Genomic DNA, 22534 nt, shown 5'->3' on the forward strand with positions numbered 1-22534 from the left:
AAGCAAAAAATGATCATGTTATAAAACTTGGCAATGATATAAATGATTAAAACTTAGAAGAATATAAAATACTAAAAAAAAAAGCTAAACAATAGTATGTAAGGATAAACTTAGGGTATATAATATATATAGTAAATTATGAATAAGAAAAGATGAAAAAGATGACCTCAACTTAAAAAAATGAGAAAGAAAGATTATAGAGAACTAAACCATATTAAATGCATTAAGAGTGAGGATCAAAGGGTCTTGATGAAAGATGCAGAGATCAACGAAAGGTAGAGAGTTTATTTTTAAAAATTATTGAATGACGAACATAATGAGAACATAGCGCTAGAAGGAACCGTCAGCATAAATGAGAGCGGAGGTCATAGATACATTCGAAGGATCATGATATTAGAAGTGAAGAAACTTTGAAGAGGATAAATATAGGAAAGGCTTTAAGATCAGATGGTATTTTAATAGAGGTCAGGAAGTATATGGGGGAGATTGACATTGACTGACTAACCAAACTGTTCAACAAGGTGTTGAAAACAAAGAAATATTAGACAAATTGAGGAAAACTATTGTGGTACTTATTTACAAGAACAAAATAGACATACAATATTGTGCAAACTTTCGAGGGATTAAATTTATGAACCATATTATGAAGTTGTAGAAGAGAGTACTTAGCAACGACTAAGGCATGAAACAAGTGTATCAAAAAAACAATTCGGTATACTAGGGAAGTCAACAGCTAAGGCTATTTCCCTACTTATGCAACTTATTGAGAAATTTAAGGCCAAGTAAAAAGACTTCCACATGGTATTTATTAATATAGAGTAAGCTTATGATAGAGTACCTCGAGATTTGATTTGGTGGGTGATAGAAAAAAATGAATCTCTAACATTGCATTGACTTGGTGAGAGAGATGCACGAATGAACCCTAATTAGTGTATGAACAACTAGTGGAGATTTCAATGACAATAGGTTTACATTAGATGTCAGCATTGAGCATAGATATCTTCGTCGTAATTATGGATGACCTAACTAGGCACTTAGAAGATGAGGTATCATGGTGAACATTGTTCGCATATGACATAATTTTGATAGATGACACCCGAAACAACATTAACACAAACTTTAGAACTTTGGAGGGATGCTCTAGAATCCAAAGGTTTGAAAATTAGTTGGACTAAGACAAAGTATATAGAATGCATTTAGAAATAATAGGAGTAGACGAGAAAATATTTAACATTGACGATCAAAAAATATAAAAAAATGCGTACTTTCAATACCTTGGGTCGATAATCCAAGAAAATGGAGAGATTGAGGAAAATGTCACACATAGAATTAGAGTTAGGTGGATGAAGTTGAAATATACAACAGTGAGTTTTATGTAATCGCTGCATATCAATGAAGCCGAATGACAAGTTCTACGATACAACTATGAGATCAGCTTTACTTTTATGGGGTGAAATGTTTAGCGGTTAGGAAATAATATAATCATAGAATGGGTATAGTTGTGATGATGATATTGAGATGGATAAATAGCAAGACAAGAAGGGATAAAATTCAAAATGAAGACATTCAAGAGAATTTAAGTATGACACTAAGAGGCCATCAGATGAGAGAAAGTAGACTTAGGTGGGTTAGAAATGTGGCACAGATTCAATACAACACCAGTTAAGAGGTGTGAGTTAGTTCAAGTGGAAGGTTAAAAATAGGTAATAGTAGGCCTAAAAGAATATAATTAGAAGTAGTGAGAAAACATATGGAGACTTATGACCTCGCTAAGGGTATGATCCTCAATAGCGTAGAATGACATAGCACAATTTGATGAGCCAACCCCAATTAGTTCAAAAAAGGCTAACACTATGATGATGAATGACTTTATAAGATAATCGAAGATAGTTAAAGATATTTTTATAAATGTTGCAGTTTCTACAAGGCCTAAGCATTATGAAAACAAAATAAAGCATCACTTAAGATCCTCTTTTGAAAAGCAAATTCGTCAACAAAAATCTCCATGAATCATCGACAATAAAATTTGAAACTAGAAAAATAATATAAACACTTAAGTTTAGGAAAAATTAACTATCTAGATAATTCATTACTATACACACTAGCTGTAGAACTTGAATTCCGAATTTTTTTCACAACCATAACGGTGAAGCCAACATGATCGATGTCTAGGTTTTCCAATACTTGAATCGCAAATTTCATGAGTGATGATGAGGTGAGGCTTTATTTAGTTTGACAGGGCTGCACCATTTTTCTTCTGTAAAACTGAAACATTGAAAGAAAAGTAGAAAACAATTCAATCAGAGGGTAGCACTGTCGCGTTGTTTAATTTCTCCAGAGTGAGGGTCCGGGGACGGGGTCTGTGTCTGGCGGGCGAGAGAGAGAGATTGATAGGGACAATGTTGGGGAGAAACAGAAGCCCTGCAGTGAAGATTCTCTGGTTATGGACCCTCGGAACAGCAGCAGGTTCCTCTTATCTCTCTATTTTATCTTTCTTATTTCCCTTTCTTCATTTTCATGATTATGTTGATAATCATGAATTAATGATTTTCTATTTTTCAAGCTTTGAATGGATGATTTATTTAATGTTGGAATTTGATGTTTATTTAGTTCTTGTTACCACTGTGGTTAAAACTCGTCTGAAGGACTTGGAAGCCCTGATGAAAGCAGAGCAATTAAAGGGTTTGAACGAAAATATCCCATCTGACAATAGTGCTCTTCTAATTGATGAAGTAATTGATGAAGGCCTGCAAAAGGTTTAGAGGTGAAATGGAGCACTGAATTTTCCTCTTTTTTTTCTCTTATTTTTCCTTCCATTTTCAGCTTTTCTTAGCTTCACTTTACGCTTTTGCTAGAACACTGGTTTCTTTGTTTAGAAGGACATCTTTACCTAGGGAGAAGCCCTCTTGGAGTTTCTAAGGTTTTATTTTATTTGACTGTTTTCTCATCGTTTTTATTAATTCTGGTTGATGGGTTGATTATCAAAAGGAATGAATTAAATTTTATGGTAAATACTGGACATTTTTATAAGGGAAAGATCAATGACTGAAAATAGAAAATAACAATAAAAGCTGGGGTGGGGTATCAATCCAGATGGTTAAAATCCTTATATTGACCAAGTTGTACCGGAACATCAATTATACCTTCCGTGAGGGTGAAAGATAATCCATGCTAAATTCCCCAACAATTTGGTGAAGTGGGCCTAATTTTAATTCATTTGAGAGATGCTTCTTTTATCAAAATCTCAAATAGGAAAGCTGAGTTTTCTTTTAGGGGCCGTTATTGAGGTTGCAAAGATGCTTTTCTTCCTGCTCCGGTAAGTATATGATGATTTTGAAGAATACTCACTCCAAAAGTCCCTGAGTGATACGTCCTTGTCATCACGGAAAGCCTCTTTTCACTAGAATTCATCTGGATTGTGCATTTTCTTCTCATTTCATATTAGAGTAGAAATCCGGTGTTGTCGTTGTTGGAGAGATTCATAAAACTATTTGCTGTATATACACCTGTAAGGACAGACATACATAAATACACACATTCGTAGTCTATCTGATTCTCTCATTTGTGCATATAACCTAGCTATGCATAATGGAGGCTTTCGAGTTAAGTTGATAAGGGAGGGATGTGTTGCAACTTGCAACCTTTAAACTTACAGGAGATTGGCTCAACCTTTGTTTGGTCAGAAATTTATATCCCTTCCTGTCCAAATGTAAACACTTCAAAGGAATTGATTGAATAAAACCTAACGTCAACAAAGTTATGGGGTGCTTGATCTACGATTTGTGCTTTTTTTCAATTTTGAATTGAAAGGAACTTTTAAATGGATGTTAGAAGGATATATGGAAAAGCACTAAAGTAAAAATTCACGCTTTTAGAAGGTATTATTCAGCAATAAACATTCTCAACTTTCTCATATTTGAGCTTCTGTAGTAAAACCTATAAACATTACAACTTTAATATCTTTTTTATTTTCTGGCATGTCTTTCCAGGACTATATTTTATGCGCATGCTATCAGAAGTAAACTTTATTGACAGTTGCATTAATCTTCCATCTAGCAAAGTAATGATTTGGTGACTAACTACATTACCAATTTTGGATATGAAAAAGTAATGATGACCAGGAGCTATGCACATTCAAAATGCCTTATACAGATCACTATTAACTAACAAAGATATAGTGGAATGATATTGATTCACCACAATCAATCAACCCGGAAAGGATGGTTTGATCCAAGAAACAGACAAGGCTTTGAAAATCTTAGATGGCAATTGGAGACATGAGACGAGGATAGGCTGAATAGGCTGCAAACAACATTTTTGGTGTCATTGTTGCTGACCTGGCATGTACAGTTAGCTGCTACAGAAGCATTTTGTCGTGCATTTTTGTCTTTGGCAGGAAAGAAGTTCTTGGAAAATTGTTCTTAGGTGGCCAATTCGCAATAGTTGCTGCGAGACATGGGCATATGGTATTTAATGAATAGAGGAGCTTATAGACAATAATAAAAAGAACATTGGCAGACGAAACCTAACTAGTTTTCATCGGGTTGCAAAGTCATGGGTGCATCCTTGTATCTTCGGTCTGTTGGACTTAAACGGGATGAAATGGGGCTACTAATAAAGAAGATATGGGCATATAGTGAGACTTAGCCAATCTGTTTCGTATGACAATTTAATGGCACAGCCGGAAGATAGTATTTGCTCCTTTTCCATTTAAAACTCAGTGTACAATAAGGATTCTGGGAAATCCACCTAAGGTATGCAACAAAATAGGGGAACAAAGGATTCTCGCGAATTTTGTGTATTAAAACAGTGAAAATATTGATAACACCTGAGCTGCCTCAATTTTAATTAAAGTGAAATTAAAAGAGTGAGAAAAGATAATTTTAGTGTCCTCAAAAGATGAGATTTTGTTGCCTTTATGTTGGGTTCTTAAGAACTCATTCAATTAAAGAAATATGATTGTTAGTCATAGGTTTTTAGAGAAAGTCATGTCTTCTCATTGTTTATAGTCGCAATGTCAATAGTCATGTTGTTTCACAAATTTTGAGGCTCCAAAACATCCAAAAGCACCAACATTCACTTGATTTCTCGCTTTTCTGTGTGATATTGCTTTTCTTGACTTTGCATTATTTGGTGTCATGTGGTCTAGCAAAGAAATGCAAACACATAATGAGTGTGCATTGGCTAGGAGTGACTTTGTATTGATGGAATTTTACAGAGTGCAAAGTTTGACTCAAGCATCATTGCGTGCTTGCAAGCATTCTTACGTGCTACTAGTGCATGGGAGCTTTTTCTCTCCTTTGTTCGATGATGACAAAGGTAGAAAGAGTTGGTTCATACATTCTTGTCACGTCCATTCTAAATGGCCAATGTGGTACTAAAAAACATGTCACGACTTCTCTTTTGACATTGAAAAGGACAAAAATGCAAAAACTAACTTTTGAAAGTACATAGTACCTAGTACTTTGTACGTGTATTTACAATATTTTGAAATAAATTTTTTTTATCCATACCAAAAAACCAGCATATATTTTTGTATGCTATTATATAATTTTTTGAAAACATGATTTTAACTAATCATTGTGAACCAGGAAATATGACCAACCTCCCTATTAAATGATGATGATGTTATTTATATGAGCCCATAATGAAAATGAATTGATTATAGAATCCGAAAGGATTAGACAGTAAGGAACTATCGATTATGTAATTTGGCCCTGACTTTTATATCCACCTAGAGGAAACAAGTCAAGATAGAATATTAGGAGTTATATCTGTGGTGCTTAATATAGAGGGTGACCCCATTGCATTAATTTGAAGCATTTGCATTACTTGCTGCTATATTTTGGATAGTGGTCATAAATAATACAACAGATTCAACTGTTGTTGATAAAACTTAGAAATTAGTTGACTTACCACCCTTGATTCTGATCCAATTGGATGTAAATGAATAATTAGGATAGACGCAAATGCTGATTGATGCATTAATATGAGACTCAAAAGAAAAGACCATGTTGATGCATATCCAATTTATATTTGTTTGCAACTACCTTAATTAATCATCTAGTTATTTACCAAATTGATGTAAAAACTACATTCCTCAAAAGTGAATTAGATAAAGAAATATATGTATGAACTACTTGAAGGGCTCATCATGCCTGGGCAATAAAATAAAAAGTAATTATAAAAAATATCCCTTTTTAAAAAAATATTTGAAACAGATTTCAATTCTTTGAAACCTATATCTCTACTCATTTATGAGATGATTTATAATTTTCCCTGAAAATGACCTTCATGGTTCTATTAGAACCGTGATGCTCCCCTGGATGCCCATGGAACCTCATGGAAGACATCACGGTACTATTAGTATCGTGATGCTTATTGTATTGTTGGTCCCGCGATACTAACTAATATCAAAAGTGAGTGTCATGAGGCTAATAGTGCCGTGATACTCGCTATTCAACATTTATTGAATAAGGACACTCACTACATATTAGTAAGTGTCACGGCACTATTACTTTTGTATTAGTGAATATTACGACCCTAACAATGTTGTGATTAGCATCATGGTACTTATGGTGCCGTGATGCCTTGTGGCCTTCAAGGAGGCCTTGGAACATCATAGTTCTAATAAAATTGTGAAGGGTATTTTTTGAGAAATATTAATTATCGCATAAGTGGGTATGGATATAGATTTCAAAATATTTGGGTATGTTTTACATTTTTTTAAGATAAAGGGATATTGTTGATAATTACCCTAAAATAAAATAAACTAGTCAAATCTCTTCATTGACTAGAAAAGGCACCTAGGCAATGAGATAACAAATTTGACTAAGAATTGTTGTCAAATGGTTTTAAATAGAATAACATAGAAAACGTGAGGGTAGTAATGTTGTTGACCTGTTATGGCCCATTATATGTCTCTATGAGATGATATTCTTATATTTTGGTTCTAACAAAGAAATAATGTAAGAAACTAAAACGTTCCTCTCATCTAGCTTTGATATGAAAGATTTAATTGTGGCTGATGTGATACTTGTTATTAAAATTATGAGAAAAGAAAATGTTTTATCGGTTAATACAATATCAATGTGTAAATATGGTACTTGTTAAATTTGAGAATGCTAATTGCCGTCTAGCCTCTACACAGATAGATCATCTAGCCTCTACACAGATAGATCTAACTATCAAGTAAAAGGAAAATATAGGGAGATTTATTTCTCAACTAGAGTATGCTAGTGTAGTTGGTAGTAATGTATTCGAGGAGTAGTAGACGACTTAATAGTGAATATGTGATTGAGAAATGTAGTAGCTATGCGAGTTAAGAGCATTGGGATGGAATATCTTGTGTTTTTAGGTATTTAAAATGGACTGCAAATTATAGCATGCACTGTGTTGGTTATTTTGATGTATTAGAAGGTTATAAATATCCTAGTTGAAATGTAGAACTGCAAGATTCACTATCAATATTCAGATTGGTATTTATATTGGCTGGAACTATAATTTTATGGTGGTCAAACAAACAAACATGTTTCTTCTGCTCGCTGACGGAGATATAATCATGGCCATAGATTTTGCCCATGAAGAAGCATGGTGGGTGAAGAACATGCTATATCTTCCAATTTGTAGTTTTGGACAAAGCCCACTCCAGCAATCACCATCTATTGTGATAGTCATTCTATATTTTCTAGAGCATGTAATGATATACATAATGAAAAATCTAGACAGAGCGTGTAGACATCTCTATTCATGTGGTGGTAGGATATGGAGATAGGAGTTTAGAAAGTGTTAAATCAAAGGAAAATATTGACAATCCTTTGACTAAGGCCTTGCAAGGGCATACATTTGAAAGATGTCAAGCGGAATGGGATTAATGTCCATTAGTTAATCACCAACACCAGGAACCCACCCAAATCTTTAAACCAGAATTCTAAGTTTAGTGGGGAGTAGTTTAGAGTGGTTGGTCAGTAGATGTACTTGTTTATATGAGCCTCATTCTAATGTTATCCAAAGAGTAGATATATATTGTGATCACCTGTATAGAAGGAGATTGAGTTCAGCTCTTTGTGAGTCTATAACTGTTTATCAATTGAGGTTTTTGAACAACATGGACACATTTGATAGACTCATCTATGTAAGTTTGTAAGTGTGGCTGCTTTTTATGAAATGGGACCTATCTATTGTGATGGTCAGTCTACATCGTCTAGAGCATGTAATGACATACATAATGAAAAGTCTAGACAAAGAGCATATAGACCGCTCTATTCATGTTGTGGTTGGGGATTGACATAGAATTTTGGACCTATGTTAAATCAAAGGAAAATATTGATAGTCCTTTGACTAAAGGCTTTGCAAGGACATACGTTTGAAAAATGTCAAGCAGAATGGGGCTAATATCCATTGATTAATCATCAACACCAGGAATCCATCCAAGCCTTTAAAGCACAGGTTAATGGGGACTGGCGAGTAGTTTATAGTGGTTAGTTGGTTGCTAGATATTCTTATTTATATGAGACCCACTCTAGTCTTATCCAAAGAGTAGCTAAATATTATGATCACTTGTATTAAAGGAGATTGAGTTAAGCTCCTAGTGAGTCTAACCATTAATCAATTGAGGTTTTCGAACCACAAGGACACATTTGATAGACTCGCTTATGCAGGTTTGTAAGTGTGGCTGCATTTATGAAATGGGACTTATCTCTATAGCATTTATTAAAGTAGGATAAAAGCACAAGTTCCAGAATGTAATGACAATTTATGACACCAAAGCAATGTATTTATGTATGTAAAATGTATATTAATTTATGTATTTATTACCGATTTGCTGTATAAGGTCCTCAGATCAAAACTGTCTGTTACTAAGGCCCTTGTTGGATCTTCTTGTATCTACACTAAGTGAATGTTCAAGAATAACAACACCTTTATTTATGCAAACAATATATGTGCCCAAGGTTTTCTCATATTATTTTGAACTAAGTGGATGATATTTGTATTTTTGTATAAGAAAAACACTGTTATTTCAACTTATATAAGCACAAAGTACTAGGTTCTATGTATTTCTAAAAATTAATTTTTGCATTTCGTCTTTTTCAAATTCAGAAAAGCGAAGTGGGGTGTCTTGTATTCCCACATTGGGCATTAGAATGAGAAAGACAAGAATATATGACTTTGTGTTCATGGAAGGGAGGAGAGAAAAAACTCCCTTTTGGAGCATGTGATAAGCACGAGCGAATGTGCGAGAGTGTGCAATGACCCTTGAGGTAGCGCTTTTAGTCTGTGCATGTGCAGTGCACGTTTGTGTTTCTTATGCGGACTGTATTGCAATTTTTGCCCATCAAAGGGTATTATCATCCAAATTGCATAAATTAAGTGCCTGTTGGTGTTTTTTAATGTTTTGGTGACTTGAACTTAAAAAATAACATGACTGTTAACAATGAATGTGACTGGTGACAGTGAGAAGACATGATTTTTCTCTTGAAAAGTCATGATTAACATATCTTTAATTGGATGCGCCCTTAGAAACTCTATATAGAGGCAAATGAGAAACTCATTTTGAAGACAACTGAATTCTCTCTTTTGAATATTTTTTTTTACCTTCAATAAAATTAAGGCTGCTCTTTGTTATTAGTACTCTTATTGTTCTTTTGGTACACAGAACTTGTAGGAAATGCTTTGTTCCTTGTTTTATTGTAGCACCGAAGTAGATTTGCTATAACTCTTATTATACAATGAGTTTTATCTCAGATACTAATGTAGGAAATTTGAAGGAAGCAGTAAAATCAGCAAGGAACAAGCCAAACATAAGCACAAGTCAAAGAAACCTATGGTTTCTTCTCCATACCCAATCTAGGGTTGCAAAAACCTAGGCTTTGCTTTTTTTTCTCAATTCTGAAAAAGCATGTAGCTGCCTTCTTCTAGTCCCTCACACACCTCTTTATAATATTATTTAATGTTCCAAGTACAAAAAGTGCCCAAACAAATAATACATTGACCCATATATCCTAACTTAAACTGAAAATTCGCGATAATAGTTTTACCCCTGTGAATGGTACCCATGAACAGTACTTGTGAATAGTATTCATGAAGCAAATAAAAAATATAAAAACCCTAGAATCCCTAAAAAACTAAAAAACCTATAAAATAAAAATATAATAATATACATCCTTTAAAATTGAATAAAAATTAAAAAATTATTCTAAAAATAAAAAAAAAATTTCTCTCCACCATTTTCCCCTTGTTGGAGAAAATTCGTCATCGAGTTTTGAAGTGTACTGAAGTGAATTCAGCATCAAAACCACCTTTTTGAATCATATTTTTCTTTATCGGCTCAAACGTTTTTTTGTGGTAAAAGAATTCCTCAAGAAACGGATCCTTATATGCATATTGAGGAGTCAATACAAATTTGTTAAATATAGCTATCCTTGAACTCTTATTGAAAATCGTGTAGGAAAATTCAAACCCAATTTTTTGGTCTTAGAGGTTTTCCCGACATCTATTTCATACTTTTTGAAATTGGGGCCATAATTTGTGATTTATGTGTCGACCACACTTCCACTGCGCTACTCTGATCCCAATTCCCTAAATCTCTTAAATGCTCTAGCTCTTCGATATTAATAAGATATTCAAAGGCCACGATTTGGATCAGTCCCCCTGTTGCCTTCTCTCCATATTCTTCACCCTCTTCTAAAATATCTTTATCATCATCTTGATCCTTATCCTAGATGGAATCCCCTAAATAGTCTTGTTGTTCATCGGAGTATGTATCGAATATTGGTGGTGAATCCCAATCTACAACTTGTTGATTTTTGATGCAATTTGTGTCAAAATAAAAAATCTCATCCTTCAAATAGAAAACCATAGAGTGATGTTCACCACATCTAAGTCTTTTGTCAATATCCTCATGACTCAACTCCCTACGCGCAGCGTGAAAGTGAAAACACTTGTACTCGAGATTCTCTTGGGATGAAAGATCACCATCTTGCCCATTGAGGCTTGTAAACTGCTCAGCTATTGAAATTGCCTTTCAAGTTTTTCAATTCTGTCATCTTTAGGGTCATGGAGCGTGTGTATGAAACCTCCTTTCCACAGTCCCTTTCCGTGTTCACAAAATCGAACCGGAATGGTTAACCGGACATGGGCTTGGAAGCGATTTATCGGGCCTAACCGGTAAACCGACTGATTCAACTGCTCTAACCGGGCAAGCCCCGCACGATAAAAAAAAGTGTTAAAAAAATGAAAAAGATACAAAAAAAATCTACTAAAATATGAAAAACATATAAAGAATGTGATTAAAACAAAACACACTCAAATGAAGTTGAAAATTAATGAAAAATGGATTTTAACGAGTCGATTTGTGTATTTTTAAAATTTTCTAGAAAAAGATAGGAAAATACAAAAGTGAGTATCAATAACCAATTTTTTTTTTAATCTTTACCATAATGTAAAAAATATTAAAATAGTGTTAGAAAATCGAAATGACCAACTCTTTTTTTTAAAGAAAATGATCTTCTTTTGTTAAAGAAAATGATCTTTTTTTAAAAAAATGAAGAAAAAATTATCTTATATATAATATAGGCCCTTATTTTTATCAACTAAGTAGTAAATGGCATATTGGTTAGTGGGTCTAGTAGTATAAAAAGAAAATGATATTTTTTTTTTTAAAGAAAATGATCTTTTTTTCAAAGAAAATGAAGAAAAAATGATGTTATATGTAATATAAGCCCTTATTTTTATCAACTAAGTAGTACATGGCATATTGGTTAGTGGGCAAAGGACTTCATTAAAAAAGAACGCTTGCGGTGGGATTCAAACCCTGATTCATGTAAAAACTAATCGTCAAAACTAACCAATACACCATTTTAATGTATTTGATATAAATTTGAAGTGCTATTTAAAGTTTAAAAAACTAGTTGACCACCAAAACCGGCCAAAACCGGAACCGGCCACTGGCCGGTTTCAATCTAATCGGCCGGTTAGTGGTTAGATCGGCCGGTTTTGCGAACACTGGTCCCTTCTCGTTGCTATAGGTTCGCCGAAATCATAAACCCTAGGCAGATGATCAATACAAACTTGTTGAATACAGCAAGATCTAGTCTGATTTTGCAAAATTTGGGCCAAAATCAACAAACTCTAGACCCGGTTAACTTCCCGGCTTCATTGTTGATCTAGGACACAAAAACTCTACGCTACAATACCATATGTACAGTGCTACAATACCGAAGGTACAATGCTACAGTGCCTTCTGCACACTGCTACAATACCATCTGTGCAGATTGTCGGGCTCTAATGCCAAATTGATGTAGGGAAATTTGAAGGAAACAATAAAATCGGCAAGGAACAAACCAAATATAAGCACGAGTCAAAGAAACCTATGGTCTCTTCTCTAGACCCAAGCTAGGGTTGCAAAAGCCTGAGCTTTTCTTTTTTCTCAATTCTGGAAAATCATGTGACTGCCTTCTCCTAGGCCCCCATGATCCTCTTTATAATATTATTTAGTGTTCCAAGTATAAAAAGTGTCCAAACAAATAATACATTGACCCATATATCCTAACTTAAACTTAAAATTTGTGGCAGTTTTACCTTGTGAATAGTACCCATGAGCAGTTCTCTTGAACAATACTTGTGAATAGCATTCATGAAGTAAATAAAAAATATAAAAACTCTAGAGTCTCTAAAAACAAAAAAACCCTAGAAATAAACCCTAAAACCAAAACTATAATATACATCCTTTGAAATTGAATAAAAATAAAAAAACATTAATTTTGTGTCCTCCATCAGATACAAGGTAAATACTTCTTGAGACAACACCATTACAACGCCTCGAAATAGAATAACAAAGTTTCACCGTCCCTTCTTAATCATACCTTGTTTCATCCCTTTTTTATCCAGCACATCCATGAACTTGGTAAGGTCATACTCACTTGACAAAATGGAATGTATGGTGGAGAGTTGCTTGGATGTACCCAAATTCTAATTCAAGGGCTCTAGGCATGGGCATCGATTTAGCCAGTTTAGAGTATGTGGTGACCATTTTTTGGAGCCTCTCTAGAATTTTTAGGGTCCCCGAATAAATTACTCTCAATTTATGTTCAACCTAATAAAGCTAGGTATTAGTAACTTGTTGATACATTTTCTTCAAATGATCTCAAGTGCACTTGCATAAAGATCTAAATCCAGGATAATGAAATCGTCAACATTGATTAATCATTCTTTATATATGGATTTGTGGTAAAAGATCTAAAGTGACAAAAGAAGTTTTAGGAAATTTAGAGGGAAAAGACTTTTAAATAAGGACACTTGGTGGTAAAATGATGAGGCTCAAAAAGCTATTAGCAAAAAATAATCATGTTACAAAGCTTGACAAGGGAATAGAAATTGTCAGAATTTAGAAGAATATAGAAATGCCAAGTGGAACACTAAGAAAATAGTAAACCTAAGCTTAATGCATATGATGAGAAGGTGAAAAAGGTGTCTTCAATCTAGCAAAAATGAGACAGAGAAAATATAGGGATGTTGAACATTTTAAATGCATTAAGAGTGAGGATCCAAGGGTGTTAGTGAAGGGTGAGTCAATGAAAGGGGAGGAATTTATTTTCAGAAATTTTGAAATGGCGACCACTCTAGGAGCTCAACATTAAGAGGGACCATTGACTATAAGGTCGGAGGTCATTGATACTTTCATAGGATTAGGATATTTGCAATAAAAGAAGCCTTGAGAAAGATGAAGATAGGAAAGGCTTTAGAACCGGATGGTATACTGGTAAACGTTTAAAAATGCATGGGAGAAAACGACATATCATTGTTGACAAGTCAAGATTTTGAGAACAAAGAAAATGCGAGATGAATGGAGGAAAAGCAATGTGATACCTATTTACAAGAATAAAGGAGACATACAAAGTTATATGAACCATTGAGGGATCAAACTTATGAGTCACACTATGAAACTATAGAAAAACGTGATTGAGCAATGACTAAGGCATGAAACAAGTTTATCAAAAAAATCAGTTTGGATTTGTGTCAGGGAGGTCAACCATTAAGGCTATTGTCCTACTTCGACAATTGATTGAGAAGTTTAGAGGGAAGAGATATGACCTCTTAATGGTCTTTATTGATTTAGAGAAAGCATACGATAGGGTACCTAGAGTAGAATTGGTGGGTCCTAGAAAAGAAAGGAGTCTCAAGAGTATATATTGGCATCGTTAGGGATACATACGAGGGGGCACTAACGAATGTGAGGACAATTATTGAAGAGGTAGTAAGTTTTAAGTGACAGTAGGACTACATCAAGGGTCAACGTTGAATCCATATCTCTTTGTGTTGGTTATGGATGAGGTAATTAGGCATCTACAGGATGCAGTTTCATGGATTATGTTGTTTATTGATGACATTGTGCTATTGATGAGACTAGAGATAGGTAAACGCGAAGTTAGAACTTTGGAGGGATGCTTTAGAATATAACGGTTTTAGAATTAGTTGGACTAATATAGGATATATGGAATGCTAGTTGGTTAGTAATAGGAGCAGAAACAAGGAATTTGTTATGTGGAATGGCCAAGAAGTACCTAAAGGGGATTGTTTTCAATATCTTAGTTCAATAATCCATGAGAAAGGAGAGATTGAGGAAGATGTTCCTAATTGCATTAGAGTTGGGTGGATGAAGTGGAGATGTGCTTCTGGAGTCCTATGAGATCATTACATACCATTGAAACCGAAGGGGAAGTTCTATAAGATAGTTGTAAGACCAGCCATGCTTTACGGGCAAAATGTTGTGCGGTCAAGAAACAACATTTCCATAGAATGAGTATAGTTGAGGTTGTTGAGATGGATAAGTGGCAAGACAATGAATGATAGAATTAAGAATGAATTCAGTTGAGGGAACCTAGGAGTAGCTCCAATAGGCGATAAAATAAAGAAAGGTAGATTTAGGGGTTTGGTCATGTGCACTAGTTAGGAGGGTGATTTGGTTCAAGTGGAAGGCCTGGAAAGGGCAAGGGAAAGGGCCCAAATGACATGGATGGAAGTTGTGAGAAAAGATATGGTGACTTTTGGTCTGGTTGAGGGTATGGCCCTTGATAGAGTGGAATGACTACACATGATTTGTGTAGCCGACCACATAGTTGGAATAAGGCTTGCATGATGATGATGAGGATGACGCTGATGATGAAGATGTATGGATATGTGGTAATTGGTTCTACATTGGTGTAAATATTGCTTAGATCTATGACAATTTGATAATTCCTCTTAGAATCATCGAGTGTTATAGGATTTCTTTAGCAAGTACGATTGATGTAACATGAATCCAATCAACCCATGACGACTTTTGCTCAAGCACACATCAAAACAAGAGAAGTAACATAGTAAACAAGATGTTATAGGGCAGTAATTTGCACTTCATTGAACAATTTGTTTACAGAGAATTGCAAGAACAATACAGATTACAAAAATTAGAGAAGTGTTAGATTTATATGGTCCAAACTGTAAAGGGTTTCAAACATGGGAAGAGGATAGCCCACCAGAGGATCATTCTGCTAGCACCCTCATACCACAGAATATACACTTGTCAGTATGACACAGTAACAGATACATCAGTGGGCAAGTCTCTTTATTGCAACTTACTATCATACCTGAAAAAAAACGCAAGAATTTGTCAAAATTCTGTGTTAGGTGTCCATGTTAGCCACATCTCATGGGAAAGGTTATTGTTGAGCCAGAAAATCCACATACAAAAACAAATGAGATTTGATGGTTCAATAATTCTTCATAAGTTTTTCTCTTCCCAATTGAGGTTCTAGAATAAAATTGGACATGGAAGGAAATTAAAACAGAAGGTTTGCTAAAAAGCTTGTGTAGATTCTCTTTCTCCTTTTTTAAGGGGGAAGAAAAGAAAGAAGAGAGAGAACAAAAAACAAAAAGGAAGGGGGGCGGGGGGGGGCGGGTGGGTTTGCTACCCAAGAAAACATTGGCTGTAAGAAGGTCTAAACAACAAAGGCATGGCACTGATACCATGTTTTGTTGTGCACACCATTCAAAGTAGAATGTGGTTTTCCAAAATAAGAGTAAGGAAAATGGTTTGGTAGGGCTGCAGCCCTATCAAAATAAGTAAATCCTCACCTCATAACTCATCGAAAATTACAGGTCAAGCATTGGAAAACCTTTACATTAATCATCTCGACTTTAACATTATGGTTGTGAAAAAAATTTAGAATTTCAAGATCTAAAAATAATGTATATTATAACAAATTATCTAGACCGTCCATTTTTCTTTAAAAATAAGTGTTCACAGATCCGCAAGATCTATACCATTTTTTGAGTTTCAAATTTTATTGTCATTGTTGGAAATTGATTTTAAAGCCATCATAGAGATTTTTGTTGCTGAAAGTACATTTTGGACGAGGATTTGAGGTGAGTCTTTATTTTGTTTTCATAAAGCCTAGGCCTTATAGAAGCCTCATCCTAAGAGCAATGACACAGCCCAAATTAGTATAGCACAATAAATATAAAATGACTTAAGGTAGAGTGAGGTAACAAAGACCTATGGAAATGGGTTAAGTATCATTCATGCAAGACAAGAAGAATAAAAAGAATAAGAATGATGAATGATCCCGCCCCTCAATATAACGTATGTAAGCATTCCTATCATGTGGGTGATTAATGCTTAATTGGGTCCAATTGGGGAGCTTGAAAATAAGTAATGAAAGCATCTTCAGAATTTTTTATTATATAGCTTTGGATGAAATCTACTGCTGTGAATATTGGCTCTTTCTTTAAAGAACTTCACCTGTAAATGTCATTACTATTAATACAAATAAAAGCTATCAGTTCTTAAAGAAGGGGAAACAAACTCTTGGTGTCTTAGCAACAGTGGGAAAATAACACTGTAATTGAGTGGCAATGATATTTAAAGGATAAAAAATGTTCCCAGCAAACGTTTCTGATGTTGGAGGCTTTGGTGAGGATGGAATATTTTCAGTCAACTCACAATGTGGGTTACTAGGAAGGAAAGGGATAAAGTTTTGATGTTCATAAGTAGTTTGGAGAATATTTTATTTCTTAATATGACATTAATGGAAATCTAAGGAAGCAATAGTTCCTGCTCAATTTTACAAGCATGAATGCATATTCTTTGTCAATATGCTTCCAATATGATGTATGTTGAGGTGCTCTTACTGTGCAACTTACTGGAGTTTGGAGTTTCAATTTTCTATGAGGTCCGTTTGGAGAAGGATCATATTGGGCTGCAGAACAGGTCGGGTCGACCCAACACGTGCTGGTCCACCCAACCTGTGTTAGGATTTAATAGCCCTCTTAAATGCGGAAACAAGTATCCCAAAAGCTGGTCCCACCAAGAATGTGCAGTTATCTAGCTAAAAACAAAATAAGCAAGAGTACGAGCCATAATACGAGAAATAAAGCATAAAACACACACACCACAAGAACACAAGTATTTACGTGGTTCATTCCAAAAGGGCTACATCCACCGGAACGGCAAATTAAAATCCATTGTACCCTTGAAAGATACATAATAGATTTTGGAACATAGAGTTACTTCTTTAACCGTCAACAAAACCCAGTCGAGCAATCCCTTTTAGGCCCGCTCTCCCAATCGGTACCACAGCTGATCTCTCATCTATATTCTACAGCTAAACCACTATCCAGGAAGAGACCTTAAACCATTATCCAGGAAGAGAACTTTAAGAGCAACCGAGGCTTTCTTTGACTAAAAGGGAAACCACCCAAAATTTTCTTGGGAACTGCTTCTCTACAAGAAACTAGCCTCTGAATCTTCGAGAGAGGCTATAGTAGTGTTTATCTCTATTCCATAGCTAAACTACTATCCAGGAAGAGACCCATCTCTATTCCACAGTAAAACCAATGTCTAGGAAGAGAACTTTAAGATCAACCGAGACTTTCTTTGACTAAAAGGGGAAACCACTCAAAATTTTCTTAGGAACTACTTCTCTACAAGAAACTACCCTCTCAATTTGCATGAGACACTATAATAGTGTTTCTCTCCATATGAAGTTCTCTTCTCTCTAAGAGGAGGTCTTGTCTCTTATGCATAGAAGGCATCTGCCTCTCTCTTTCTAGAGGAAGCCACATTTCCCATATGATCCAAATAGGGCATATATATTCTTTCCTCTTTCATCCCATATATATAAGGTCTGGAATCCAGACTTAATAGGAAAATTCCCATAGATTTACATATATCTAAAAAATCAAGAGATATATCCAAGAGTCCTAACTCCTAATCTTTTTGGATTTCTATTTCCTTTAGGAAACTTATCAATATTAATCTCAATCTCACGTATTATGGTATTTCCTTATGTTGGCTGATTTTGGATATCACCATATCCAACAACCCATGTCTTGGTATGGGTTCACAAAAGGGTCCCAAAGTGTTAGGTCTAGGTCTGAGAACCTTGGTCCTGACAATCAGGTCATGCCTTGATCCACGGGGGACCCAACTCGTCGGATCCGAATATCCCTAGTTCTATCATTATTTGTAACAATCTTAATATCCTTCAGGACTGCATCATATTTAATATTTTTCATAAAATATGATATGGTGATCTGGCAAAGTGCTATTATGCATATTGGCAATATATTGGGTATCCAAGATTTTACAGATAGTGCTTTTAAGTTGTCGCCGCCATTCCTTTTTTTTATGTTATTAACTGTTAAAAATGTTTTTGAGATCGGTCGGACTGCCACATGGCCATTTCATCAGCCATTGGCTTGATGAGAGCGATAATATGCAGATGGTGGATGCCCTGTGGCATCCATGTCCAGTATACTCACACTCTGGCCACGTGGCAATGTGTCATCTTCTAGATTATTTTGTTGTGTCTCCATTGTGTCCATGGAAATGGATGTACAACCTATAGACCAGATCCTATTCAAGTAAGGTTGTCTATTGCCCCCATTCTTCATCTCTGATTTCTCATCTTTCTCACAGTGTTTCTATCATATTTTTCCATATAATCCTTCTTGCCTTCTGATACTCACTGGAACCGAAGCCACATTAGCGGAGAAGTCGATAAAGCCTGCTCAGATCATGGGCCTTGATCTGCCATTAGAGAAGGGAGATTGATTTATGAGTTGGTACCCCAGATCTTGCTCAGGTTTTGGACTCTTACATCTGCTATTAGAGAGACTGCTTCTTGAGGTTCCATTTTCTCATTGGAGAGAGAGAGGACGGAGGGAGGGAGGGAGTCAGTGAAAGAAAATAATAAAAAAAAAAAGCAGAGGGAGGGGGGAGGGGATGACGGGGGGAGAGGTGTTTGTGATGCCCCCTAGTTGGATCTTCATAAAGAAGAGAGAGGGCGTGAAAGCCATAGGAGAGAGAGAAGTCAACCCAATGTCAAATAAAGGGCTTTGAAGCCAGGTCCGGGATGACTCAGCAGATTCACCAAGCCCATCCTAGGTCATGATTGGGTCTTGGTCCAGGTAGTCCCTTTTGCCAGCCTGGGTGGGTCCAGATGCATACCTGACCTGGACATGACCTGTTTAAGGCCCTAGGATCATATGAATGATTTGGAAAATAAAAGCAACAGGGAAGCCAGGTCTACAATTTACTTAAATCTTGGTACACTGCAGCCTCTTCTCAAGGACTCGTGGGAGATTCAGAGTTGGCAGCATTTTCAATTGTATGGGTTGTAAATTAGCAAGAAGTGAAATATCATATTGGCTGGTTGGAATCATGGGGAGCATAATTATTTCCATGGAGCCTGGCATTATGATATCTCAAATGACCAAATGCGTTTGAAGGAAGAGACTTGGATAAATATGAAGAGAGAGGGATCCTTGCTCTGATTGGGATTGAGTTCAGGAAGTATTAATGTGAGTGTAAACCAGTAAAGATGGGCTTCTCCTAAGCGTGGTCTGTTATGGTTGCAGCTCACAGCACATGGTCTTGTACTGGGAGAACTGGAGCCGGTGGGGATGCTTAGGAATTTGTTCATAATTGTTTACTCTTATCTTTAGTGTTCACTACTTTGAAAAAGTATGAATCAAGTCCCCAGGTGCAAACGAAGCAGAGAGTTAAGGAAATGAAGTAAATACTAAGAGACCAGATGGTGCATCCACTCCTCTCATGAGGGAGTTGGTGACTCTAGAGATTAATTAAAATGAGATGACCCTCAGTCTTAGTAAATGTCTAAGATTGCCTCATTTAGGGTACAGTGCTGTATTTTTCTCAGAAGCAGGCTAAGAATCTATTCATGGGGGTGGGGTTAACACTCGAAAGATGATATGCTCTTTAAAACATGTCCCCTTCGAGTCCATGGAAGTTGATGCTCTTTGGAGACTGGCTTCTGGGTTGGTTACATATGAGAGAAGCGGTTGGTAGTTCTTTTGTGGGGGCAAAACAGGGTATTGAGCACACTCAAAGTTTCCAAGTTTCTTCAAATGCAAAGTTTTTAAAATCTTCTCCATTACTGATCTTTTTCATACAAGATGCACTGTCAAGTTTCAACAGATTCTTGTATGATGTCTGCAGTTGTAGTGCTATTTTGGTAATTTCTTGTATCTGTTGGATTTTCCATTGTATTTGAAGATGTTTAAGAGGTTTTAAAAGGTTTCAATTAGCCTAAACATTGACTGCAAAAGATCCTCTGGCTTTCAAGGACATGCAAAGGTTATCTCCGGAAAGTAAGTTCCACCACTTGGGCCTTCATTCCTGATATATTTGTCATTTTGTCTGTAAAAAATGTTTGCAGAATTACTTCAAAAATAATTTGTTCCTAATGACAACACTCATGGCCACTTGTCTTTGTGTATCCACATTTCCTGCAATAATTGCAACTTCTATTCTGCAATTCTTAGGACATTGTAACTCTGCATCAAGATCCAAATTGTCCATGGGAACTACTTTACAAATTGCACAAAACGACTATCCTCAAGTTCCGGTTGCACAATAGTTTGCTTAACCAAGAATTCACTTGCAGTGACTTTCAGTAAATTTTGCAGGCATTTGCCCCCAACTATGTCCAGTTCCAAATGAGTGCCAGGGCTTAACTGTTGTCGAGAATATAATTTTTTTAATGGTGGCTTCATTGAGTAAATGAATGATTACATTGTCAAGTATATTTATTGACCATGTACTAATGAACTTTTGCAAATTGGGCCTTGTAAGCCTCCATGCTTCTTTGTCTGTTATCTCAACAACACTGGAATAACCATACAATCGTTGAGTAAACTCCCTAATTCAAAGGACAATATGACAAAAAAAATTTAGAGCTGGCCCAAAGTTTAAAATTTATCTTTCATTTTGTTATTACCAGATATTAAAGGTACTAAATAATAGCCATTTTAATGGGGATGATTTGCAGCAAACCACTATAATCAAATGATTTTTTCTACTGAATTTTTGGACATGAGATAGACTTGAGCTGGGGAATGGTTCACCTCAACGATCCGCTTTGGAAAAATCTCGTCTGAGGTTAAATGTAACATATTGCTTTTATGATATACGTACCGTGGTTTATATAGGTATGGTTTCAAACTTATGTGATTGTTATGACTTGAGAGCCTTTGCATTTTATTGTGCAATTCTTTCCTTCCTTGCACATAGCATACTCTTCATAGTAGCAAATTATACACTTTGTTGCAAAGGACCTACTGAGGATGGTGTTCTTGATATGAAATTTTGAACTCAACTGTAGAATCACCTTGATCAATATTCTGCTAATAAAAAAAAAAGAAAAGATTTGAAGTTCTTAAACGCTATCCGATCGTCTGAAAACTTTAACGGCCCTCTTTTAAATTCTACGATGTTGTTTCTTCATTTAGTTAGAGGCGGGCATGGAATGTTTTAAGTTGGATGCTGGAATGATGAGGTTATATCCCAAAATTTAGGATCTTATAAGTACTCCTAGATACGTTTTACCCTAGGAACTGTAGGTGTGTATGACATGCTACTGTAGGAGTATACAGTCTCTCTTTAACTTTTTTTTTTTTTTGGAAAATGGTTTATTAAGGCTGTAGCGCTATCAAAATAAATAAAGCCACACCTCATAACTCATTGAAATGTGTTGGAAAACCTTTAAATCAATCATCTTAGCTTGAACATTCTGGTTATGAAAAAAATTAAGATTTCAAAATTTAAAAGTAGTGTATATCTTAACATATCATCTAAGATTAACCATTTCGCCCTAAAAATAAGTGTTCACATATCTGCAAGAACTGTACTATTTTTTTAGCTTTAAATTTTATTGTCGATGTTAGAAATTGAATTTTAGAGCATCATGGGAGATTTTTGATGCAAAAAGTGCTTCACGGATGAGGACTTGAGGTGAGGCTTTATTTTGTTTCATAAAGCGTAAGCCCCATAGAAACTTCATCTTTTTTTCTTGTTTTTTTTTGGTATGGTGGTATACAGTTTATTTCCAAATTTATTGCTTCTCCAGTTTTTACCTCAGTTTATTTCCAAATTTATTGCTTCTCCAGTTTTGACCTCTCTAAGTGGCACTGGAACAATATCCACCTGAATCCAGGGATTAGTTTCATTTTGCCTCTCCATTCATTTTTAGGTGTT

General features: G+C 35.4%; 1 non-coding gene and 1 pseudogene across 7 annotated transcripts; one reads left to right on the forward strand and one right to left on the reverse strand.

Moving 5' to 3' along the window:
• Positions 1–2095: 2095 nt before the first annotated feature.
• LOC18437188 (uncharacterized) lies at positions 2096–21704 on the forward strand. 7 transcript variants are annotated; one of them, XR_016058453.1, is made up of 3 exons: positions 2096–2215; positions 2339–2466; positions 2611–3012. It is a non-coding gene; the product is annotated as an uncharacterized LOC18437188 (transcript). The 7 variants fall into 7 exon arrangements; XR_016058455.1 differs by lacking the exon at positions 2096–2215 and adding an exon at positions 21330–21704 and having other exon boundaries at positions 2222–2466; positions 2611–2764; XR_002281484.2 differs by lacking the exon at positions 2096–2215 and adding an exon at positions 20824–21137 and having other exon boundaries at positions 2222–2466; positions 2611–2764.
• Positions 18694–18910, reverse strand: LOC148781748 (small nucleolar RNA U3; annotated as a pseudogene).
• Positions 21705–22534: the final 830 nt, after the last annotated feature.

This window comes from Amborella trichopoda, chromosome 6 (genome assembly GCF_054954075.1).
Source record: "Amborella trichopoda isolate Santa Cruz 75 chromosome 6, AtrichopodaSantaCruz75HAP2 v2.0, whole genome shotgun sequence".
NCBI classification, from domain to species: domain Eukaryota; kingdom Viridiplantae; phylum Streptophyta; class Magnoliopsida; order Amborellales; family Amborellaceae; genus Amborella; species Amborella trichopoda.